We start from the raw sequence: 6,883 nt of genomic DNA on the forward strand, positions 1-6,883 counted from the left end.
ATCTCGGCTCTGTTCTCAGCAGAAGTCCTGCCACCTGGGCAAAGCCAGAGGGCAGCCTACCTCACCCACCAGCGTGCTAGGCCTGCATCCTCTTGGTCCCTGACTTGTTAATGAGCTTTGATTGCTTGTTGCACACCTACTGCATATTCGTTAGGCACAGTGCTAGATGTATCTATATCTATAGGATGTATATTCTAGATAAATATAAATATATATTTATATCTACATAATGTAAAATATATACACATATGAGAATATATATTCTTAGTGATTAATATATATTCTTATTAATAAATAGATGTTAATATATTCTTATTAATATATATTCTTATTAATTCTTACACCCTGGAAGGAGAGGCTATATTTTATTGTCTGAGAACCTCCTGTGAGCATTCCTTTTATGAGCAGTGCAAAGGTAAATTGTTGAATGAATAAGTAAATATAGGCCTTCATTTCTAACCCCAGAGACCCCTTATGGGGATATAGCAGATATAGAGGGGGAACAGCATTCTGAAAATCTCATGATCTGCTGCAGCAGAAAATACGGCCGTGACCCACCTGTGAAATATCTCAAGGTTTCCAATTTCACACCAACTCTGTGAGCAGCCAGCGCCCTGGGTTGGCATAGATTGGAGAGGCAAAGAAGGTGTTTGGTTGTTTCTCTCTCTTTTTTTTTTTTTAATTGCTGTCGCCTCTAAGCTTGAGAATACAGAGTCCCCATCCCCTGGTGTCCCCTTTCTCTCCATCAACAGTGACAATCTGTGTCCACATTCCCTTCCTGATATCTTCCTAAGGTATTGGGCACATAACTGTGTCTGCCTCTTTTGAGAATAAAGATTATAACCCCTATTTTTCCAAAAGGAGAGGGGTATAGTTTGTGACTAAAACCAAGGTGCTCAGACTGAAAATATCTACTGCTTGGACTTTTCCATGTCGATTAGAGAAGGCATTTCTAGCTCAGGCCCAGAGGACAAAAAACTCCTCATGTGTCAGCGAGAAGCCCTTTATGAGTGTCTCCTGGTGAGAAATGGGACCAGTGGAGCCAGGATGGGGGAAAGCCAAGCCTCCTTAATTTATTCATTGACTCTTTTTTTAGACTCGAAAATAATCACATGCTTTTGGCCAAAACCAGCCCTGGGGCAGGAATCCAGCAAAACATCATACTAATTAGATAACCTAATTTCCAAAGAGAGACCCTAACTCAAACTCCCCCCAGCTAGCAGTGATGCAGAGATGACAAAAGGATCAGAGAACAGAGGCCCATTGTTTCCTTGAAGTTCATATGGACAGCGACCAAGGTTAGGGCTCGGCCAGAGCTTCATCTGGGTTCTGTGCATGTGCGTGTGTGTCTCGTATCTGTGATAGTGAGAAACACTGTATTCGGGGGAAAGGGTGCTATAAACAGAAGTTCATTCTTTCATAGTTTTAGAGACCAGAAGTCCAGAATCAAGGATTCCCAGGACTGTGCTCCCTCTGAAACCTGTAGGGGAGAATCCCTCCTTGCCTCTGTCTAGCTTCCAGGGTGGCCGTGCATCCTCCGTGCTCCTTGGCTTGCTGCTGCATCACACCAGTCTCTGCCTCTGCCATCACACGGCCTTCTTCCTGTGTCTCTGTCTTCACATGGTGTCCTCCTTCCTGTTTTCCTCTCCTTCTTTCGTGAGGACACAAGTGATACTGAATTAAGGGCTCGCTTGATTGCATCTCCAGAGACCTTATTTCCAAATAAAGTCATGTTCACAGCTCTGGGGTTTAGGGCTTAAACAAATTTTGCGGGGACACAGTGCAACCCACTACATGTGCTTTGCCTGACTGCCGGAGAGATGGGTCAGGGTTTCTTCTGCCAGTGTGAGGAGATGAAGTTGGGGTTCTCCTGACGATCAGGAGTCCCTGGCAGGAGGAGGAAACCTCAGGTGGAGGACTTAAGCCTTGAAGGTCCTTTTTTTCAGATCTGTGTTTTCCCTAAGTGGGGTCCCGAGACTAGTAGCATCAGTTGAGAACTTGTGAGAAATGCCACATTCTTAGGCCCCACCCCAGACGTATTAAATTGGAAACTGGGGTGAAGCCCAGCCACTTCTGTTGTAACAGGTCTTCTAGGTGGTTCTGATGCTACAGTTCAAGAACTATTCTTCTAAATTCTTACCTTTTGTCCTCACTGCAGTGCTTTCTAATGGGGCTGCCTGTGGATGCTGGTAGATGTTTTGGGTTAAAGTAGACAGTTCTTTGGTCAAATGAGTTTGTATTGGTCTAAGTCAAACAAGTTCCTTGACTAGTTCTGAGCTTGTGATATGCTTTATGGTCCAAACATTGAAAATTTCCCGGAAGGGAAAAACAGTAGTATTTCCAAATTTCATTGATGAAAGAACTGTCCTTTTGTGCAGAGTGTCCCATTGGACTGGTGCTCTGTAGAGTACACACTGGGAAACACTGCTCTCATCTGCATGTGAAGGCATTCCACAAACGTTTTAAGAATCACCTTCTAAGAACCAGGCCCTGTGGTGGGGGAATATACCAGTGAAGACATGCTTTCCCTCTCCCTGGAACTGAGAACTTGTGCCAGGGCTGGCAAACTGCAGGCTGCAGGCCAAGTCTGCCTGGCCATCTGTTTTTTTTTATGGCCTGCTAAGAAGGGTTTTTACATTTCTTAAAGGTATGAAAGAAAATTTTAAATGAAGGATATTTTATGAAATGTGAAAACTATATGAAATTCAAATTTCAGTGTCCATAAATGTTATTGGAACACAGCCACTCTCGTTTGTTTACGTTTTATCTCTGACCGCTTCTGTTCTATGGTGACAGAGTTGGACATTTGCCAAAGAGGTTTTAGGCTCTGGTAGAGTCTAAAATATTCACTATCTGACCCTTTACAGAAAACAGTTTGCTGACTTCTGGTCTCCTGAAGCAGAGAGGCTGTGGACAAGTATTTGCGGGTGCCTTGAGCGCTCTGGAGGAGAGGGAGTACGGGGATCACATGACCCAGGAGCTTTCCTCACTGATGGTGGAGCTGGAGGGGCCCTTAGGGAAGGCTTTCTGGAGAGAGATCTTAAGGATGAGTGGGAAGTCTGGAATATGACTGGGTGGAGGAGGTTGTTAAAGGAAAGAGTACATGCAAATCTCTGAGTCATTAAAGAGAACCACTCATGGAAGGAACGGAAGAAAGTCCTGTATGGCTGGAGAATAAGGAAGGTGAGGCCGAGAGTGGTTTCATACATGATCAGATGCCAGGCAGGAGCCAAACATCCAAGAGCGCCCTTGGAGGCCGTGCTGAGGATTTTGAACTTTACCCTGAGAGCAGTGGGGTGTCATAGAAGAGTTTAAAAGCTCAGGAATGATATGAGTGATGGAAACTTTGCGAGGTCTCTCTGGCTTAGCGTGGAGGATGAATGGGGCCCTGGAGCAAGAGTGGACACCTTATAAATAATTATGAAGCTTAGCAGTCGATCAGGAGAGAGAAGGTGAAGGTGGAGAGAAGTGTGTGGATTTGAGATGCAGACGCTTTCTGTGAGGCTCACTCCCCTCCTGCTGGGCCCTGTGTGCTCCGTGATGGCCTGAAGAACCTTCTTTCCTACGTGCTGGGCCCGCATCCTCTTGGACCTGATTTATTAATAAGCATTGATTGCTTGCTGCACACCTACTGTATGTCCATGCGGCAACAGTGCTAGTTGTAGAGATACATTTATGTAGAATATAAATTTATATTCTATAGGTGTAAGAATTAGAATACATATATTCTCGTTATATATATTGATATTATATAGATGTAGATATAGATATTTATCTAGAATACATATTTATATCCTATAGATATAATAATAATATATGTAGTCCATTGAGTGTATTCTATAGAATATATATTCTGTAGATGTGAAAATTGATATGACCAGGTATCTGACCTCAAGATTCTTAGTTGGGAGGAAGGATGGATACTTGAACATGATGAGGGCTGATAACCAAAGGAACAAGTCACACTCTGAGGGGACAGAGAGTAAGGGTCGAGCGAACGTCACTGGGAGGTGTTAATTCTGATGAAGAGATCTGCAGAGGCTTCGTGGTGGAAGTGGCTTTAAAAGAGTCTTGAAGAATGTGCAGGATTTGTGGAGAGACGTAATTAATCCAACTGGAGCAAGACAGTGGACTTGTGACAGTGTGAGGTGTGTACGGGGAAGGGCTCGGGGAGCAATGGGGCTGGAATGAGTGATGAGTGGAGGCTTATGGAAGGTGAGGAGGTGATCCTGAGGCTCCTGATCTGGCTTGGAACTTGACCCAGACTCCTGATTGCTTTAATGTTCTTGCCACCTTAATCGAGGCTGTGCTGAGACCGTGAGCAACTCTCAGGAGTGAATCGGCAGGGCAAGGGAAGGCTCTGTCTTTCTCTGATGACCGGGGGCCTTGCGTACCTCATTTCATGACCTCCCAAGGCAGGTGTAAAGGATAAAAACACACCCCCTCCCCACGACCTTGTTTACAGGCTCAGCCCCTTGGTTGAGCCAAAACTGTTGTATCAGCAAGTCCTCTGGGGGGTGGGGGTTCCTAGCCCCTTCATCCTATGGCTAGTCTGACTGTGCTTCATCTCTGCTTCGACTTTCTTCTTCTGGGGGATGCCTGTCCCGGCTGTGCCTCAAGACCAAGGACCTTCTCGTCTGTCCCTCCCTCCCTCCCTCCCTCCCTCCCTCCCCCTCCCTTCCTTCCTTCCTTTCTTCTTTCCTCCCTCCCTCCCTTCCTCCCTCCCCTCTCTTTCTCTCTGTGTCTCTGTCTCTCTCTGTCTCTCTTTCTCCCTCCCTCCCTCCCTTCTTTCTTTTTTCAAAACAAACAGCTTTTTATTGACGTATAGTTGATTTACAATGTTGTATTAATTTCAGGTGTACAACAAAGTGATTTAGTTTTATATATATATTATTTTTCAGATTCTTTTCCATTATAGTTTATTATAAGAGATTGAACGTAGTTCCCTGTGCCATACAGGTCTTTGTTGCTTATCTATTTTATATATAGTGTGTATCTATTAATCTCAAACTCCTAGTTTAACCCCCCTTCTTTCCCCTTTGGTAGCCATAAGTTTTTCTATGTCTGTGAGTCTGTTTCTGATTTCTGTTTTGTAAGTATGTTCATTTGTATCTTTTTTTAGATTCCACATATAAGTGATATCATATGATATTTATCTTTCTCTGTCCAACTTACGTAGTATGATAATCTCTAGGTCCATCCATGTTGCTGCAAATGGCATTATTTCATTCTTTTTTATGGCTGAGTAATATTCCATTGTGTGTGTGTGTGTGTGTGTGTGTGTGTGTGTGTGTGTGTGTGTATATGTATATGTATATGTATATATACCACATCTTCTTTATCCATTCCTCTGTCAATGGACATTTAGGTGGCTTCCATGTCTTAGTTATTGTAAATAGTGCTGCAGTGAACATTGGGGTGCATGTATATTTTTGAATTAGAGTTTTCATCTTTTCCAGATATATGCCCAGGATTGGAATTGCTGGATCATATGGTAACTCTCAGTTTTTAAAGGAACCTCCACGCTGTTCTTCATAGTGGCTGCACCAACTTACGTTCCCACTAACAGTGTAGGAGGGTTCCCTTTTCTCCACACCGTCTCTAGCATTTGTTACTTGTAGATTATTTTGATGATTCTGGCCATTCTGACTGGTGTGAGGTGGTACCTCACTGTGGTTTTGGTTTGCTTTTTTCTAGTTATTAGTGATGTGAAGCGTCTTTTCATGGGCCTTTTGGCCATCTGTATGTCTTCTTTGGAGAAATGTCTATTTAGGCTTCTGCTCATATTTTGCTTGGGTCTTTTGCTTGTTTTGATATTGAGATGTATGAGCTGTTTGTATATTTTGGAAATTAATCACTTATCAGTCACATCGTTTGCAGATATTTTCTCAGATGACGCAGCTGACAAGGACTTTCAATGCCTTCTTTCTGGTTCTTGGTCCTGTTGTTCAGGGCTGTGACACAGGGTTATTTGCAGTCTGAGTCTTCTGTCCTGTGCCAGAAGATACTTAATAAATATGGGTGATGATGACAGGTCCCTTAAGAACAGTTTGGCTGATTTATTTTTAAAAGACTTCTCAAAAATTGTGAAATATAGCAAATATACAGAAAGGTGTATAAAACATGAAAGTAGTAAAAGTGAATAATCATGAGAAAATTCATGTAACCAGCTGGGTCAAGAAATAGAATATGCCGGTATCCCCAGAATCTTCTCCATGGGTCCCTTCTCCTTGTCTGGCTTCTCACCTTTGATGCATCAATGCTAAGAAACCCTAGTAACAACTCTCTGTCTAGCTTCTGGTCAGAACATCAGCTGCAGAAGAAGAAAAACAGAGCCTTGGGATTCAGGCAACCATCTGACCTTTCTTCCAGAGCTGCCCACACAAAGGAGGTCCCGTCTCCATGAGTTCTAGGGGCCCGGCTGACAGTTGTTATGGAAACGTGGGCACGCAGGATGCTGGCTCAGGTGATGGCCACAGCACTCAGGCAGGAGCTCCCATCCTGTAGGGCTCTTCTCTCCTTGCAGTTGTTATATCCTTATAGTAAGAGACTTCTGAGATTTAAAAGACACTTCCTCTCTCGTGTTACCTTTCTCCCGGTGCCCATATGGTGCAGCCACACCTCAGCATGGTAGCTGGAGCACTAATGGAGGGAGAGAATATTGCTTTTGGTCTAGGGGAGATTGTGGGTCCTCAGGTGAGAATATAGCAGAACTAAGAGTTCAGTAATAATTCACTAACAGACTTGACTTGCAGCCTTCCGACATTGTTTGCCAACTGCTTTTTCTAACAATGGCCTTGGGTGCCTCTCTGATTAGAGTTTGGATCTGTGGAAGGAGGCCCATCTGAATAGGCACGAGGGGAAAAACAATTTCCATCGGAAG

This window comes from Lipotes vexillifer, unplaced genomic scaffold, assembly GCF_000442215.2.
Source record: "Lipotes vexillifer unplaced genomic scaffold, Lipotes_vexillifer_v1.1 scaffold1662, whole genome shotgun sequence".
NCBI lineage: Eukaryota > Metazoa > Chordata > Mammalia > Artiodactyla > Lipotidae > Lipotes > Lipotes vexillifer.